We start from the raw sequence: 3729 nt of genomic DNA on the forward strand, positions 1-3729 counted from the left end.
CATGTGTGCAACTACTGGTATAAAGGCTTTCTGTATCTGATTCACAATGTTGCCATAGAAACTTGGTTTGACCATGTACATATGATGAAGGAGCTGATAGTGCAATGAACTCGTGACCTTCATACTCCTGATGTGTGACTTGATAGTCAAGCAATCAGTTCTCATGTGATGGCTACATCAGTGGTGTAGGGTAGGGCAATACTTTAAGTATATGTTAAAGTATAGCCGCGAGTGCTGTACGAGGCGCGCGGCCGAGTACTTTATTTTTCATATAGCACGAGCAAGGCTATGCTTTAAATGATTTATGGAACTTTCTAGTCGTGTAGCTTCACCATACACTAGGGCTCGTAATTAACAAGCGTTGCACGAACTAGTAGCAGCCTGAACGCGCACGAACTAGTAGCAGCCTGAACGCACACAAACTAGTTTAACAAAGTAACTCACACTTATTTCACCATAGTTTGGCATAGTAGACGTTCATCGCGTATTTTGGCAGGTTTTGCTCACAACCCACAATCGATTCTATTGTGAGTCACATGGTGAAGTATTTCCGTGATATCTCCAGGACTTGTCCGTTTACATTAACAAACGTAACAGCAACGTTACCTTCTCCCACCCATCATCGAAGCATTTTGGTATGTCTATAAAAGCAATCCAGTGGTGGAACTCGTATTGGTTGGGGTGATTGATCACTCAGCGCGGCGAGGCTATCAGCCTTCACCGGCTTGGGTGATTAGTCGTATTGGCGTGAGCCCCGTAGGCTATTAGCCTACACTAAGGCACATGGGCAACTGTGCTTTATTGCCCACAAAGAGTGCTTTATTGCACCAATAAAGCACTCTTTGTGGTCGATGAAGCAGTTGGCCGGCTGAGAGTGTAGTTTAAGAAATTTAAAGTACACTTTTTCCTTTGATCTCGCCCACGCAAAGTTCTATAACTTCTTATCAAGAACACTTGTTTGTAAAGTAATTCTCAGTAAAAACAAGCATTCATATTGATATTACAGACTTTCCAAACTGTGTAGTTATAATTTTCAATATTCATATAAAACCTCAATGCTGCATGTCACAAATCAAAATATTTCTCAACCCTAAAGTAGTATAATTCTGAGCAGAAAATACTTTAATACCATGCTAGTAGCTCAAAATAGGGCCTCCTACATTTGCACAATCCAAAAGACTTCTTACAATTCTTTTGTTACTGAGAGGATTGTTTTTGGGTGAGGATTATAATAGGAGTTTGGCAAAAACCAAGGGCTATTACAAAACATGGTAAAAATTCAGTGTTGTCAAACGTGCACGTACCGTTTCCTGTTTACTTGAGTACTAGTTCATACACTAGTGGACCAATACTTGCAAATAACTACCAGAGGGTTGTCGAATGCTTTTCAAGGGAAACATAAGTCAAGTCTAAAAGATACTTAAGTGTTATAGTGTATATTCTTACTAGGACCACATCATGTACAACCAAGTATATTATATGTATATGTTAAAGTATAACCGCGAGTGCTATATGAAAAATAAAGTACGAGGCGCGCGGCCGAGATGCTAATAAAGCACGAGGCGAAGCCGAGTGCTTTATTAGCATCTCGTACTTTATTTTTCATATAGCACGAGCAAGGCTATGCTTTAAATGATTTATGGAACTTTCTAGTCGTGTAGCTTCACCATACACTAGGACTCGTAATTAACAAGCGTTGCACGAACTATTAGCAGCCTGAACGCACACAAACTAGTTTAACAAAGTAACTCACGCGTATTTCACCATAGTTTGGCATAGTAGACATTCATCGCGTATTTTGGCAGGTTTTGCTCACAACCCACAATCGATTCTATTGTGAGTCACATGGTGAAGTATTTCCGTGATATCTCCAGGACTTGTCCGTTTACATTAACAAACGTAACAGCAACGTTACTTTCTTCCACCCATCATCGAAACATTTAGGTATGTCTATAAAAGCAATCCAGTGGTGGAACGTCTATTGGCTGGGGTGATTGATCACTCAGCGCGGCGAGGCTATCAGCCTTCACCGGCTTGGGTGATTAGTCGTATTGGCGCGAGCCCCGTAGGCTATTAACCTACACTAAGGCACGTGGGAAACTGTGCCTTATTGCCCACAAAGAGTGCTTTATTGAACGAATAGAGCATTCTTTGTGGTCGATGAAGCAGTTGGCCGGCTGATAGTGTACTTTATGAAATTTAAAGTACACTTTTTCCTTTGATCTCGCCCACGCAAAGTTCTATAAATATAATTATATATATAGTAGAAGTTTGCCAATAAGTTTTCCACTAACACACACACACACACACACACACACACACACTGCTGGCTATGAACTGTGCCTGCATACCTTAACAATATTCATGTATTTAAATAGGTCATCTACTCTAGGATAGAACAAATGATTTTGGATGGATAATTATATCATAGTATGTGTCATTATTAAGTGCTCTAATACTGAAGGGTGAATAGCTTGTTTAGGGAAAGTAATGCCAAAACGTGCATGCAAATTGTAAAGTTTGCTGTCTTATTGTTCAGTACTTCACTCTACCAATAAGTCAGCAGCTATCTGGCATGAGAATGCTCCCATGTGTAAGAAAGAAGCTCCTAATTTGAATGATTTTATAGCTACGTATACACATGCTAAGTGACTGAGTTACTATTTGGTGTGTTCCCTTCCATGAAAGTACGTGAATCTATAGCTGCTCTAACCCAACAAAAAATAGATTTGAATTTGTTTTTGCCATTGATGAAAACCTAAACTATCATTATGACCCACAATCTTACTTTGTGACTGGGCCTACGAAAATAGGGTATGTGGGCACAAATTACACCCTGTCACATAACATGTCATATCTCAGTACTGAAGTAGAATATTTCCATTCTGTAACTTGTATTGTAAAGCCTACTAAATGCTTAATAAGTGCTGAAAATTTCATAGTCACAGAGTTATGGAATACAAAGTTTGAAAAAGTAAGCAATTTTTATTTCCCTGCATGCCCTATTTTTGTAGGCCCGGTAACGTTTTACGTTGTTCACTAAGAAGTACACTGAGTAACCTGTGTTATTTTGATAGTGAATCATGTGTGTATTATTGTTTTGGGTTATTCCCCTCCATTATATTACATGTAGCTAATGTTGTAAATTGGCAAAGAAGGTACCGTATAGCTGGTAATTTTCGAAAGGTTTTTATTTTCGGATATTTCGAAGAGGCCCTTCTCTGGCTTCGAAAATAAATTCCCACGTCCGGTTGTTTTTCGAAAATAAATTCCCACAAGTGAAACAACCGTCCAACTTTCGGCGATTCGTTCGTGTATTCCTCGAGTTTTAGCTCAGTATTGCTGATGATAATGGGTAAACTGTATCTACCGTACCAATAACCAGAAAACAGGTAGTGATCCAGAATGGGCGAATTGATGCCGTACGCTCTCAGGGGCATAGCCAGGATTTTTTGAAGGGGGGTTCCAGCACCAGCATTGAGTTACTAGAATTAAGCAGGGGTCTGGGGGCACAGCCCCCAGCCGCTGAGAGACTTTCAGTATTTTAATAAATCAAAACTCAGCAAATTGCTATATTTTATGCAAAAAGTACATTAATTATGATGCATTAAGTGCCCATGGGACGAAGGTAGTACCCGATAAAGTCACCTAGTGGAAACAGACAGCATAACACATAGAGACACATAATAGTAATCTGTAAGTGATGGTTATATCTCACTGTGGTATAGG

Source organism: Dysidea avara, chromosome 5 (assembly GCF_963678975.1).
Source record: "Dysidea avara chromosome 5, odDysAvar1.4, whole genome shotgun sequence".
NCBI classification, from domain to species: domain Eukaryota; kingdom Metazoa; phylum Porifera; class Demospongiae; order Dictyoceratida; family Dysideidae; genus Dysidea; species Dysidea avara.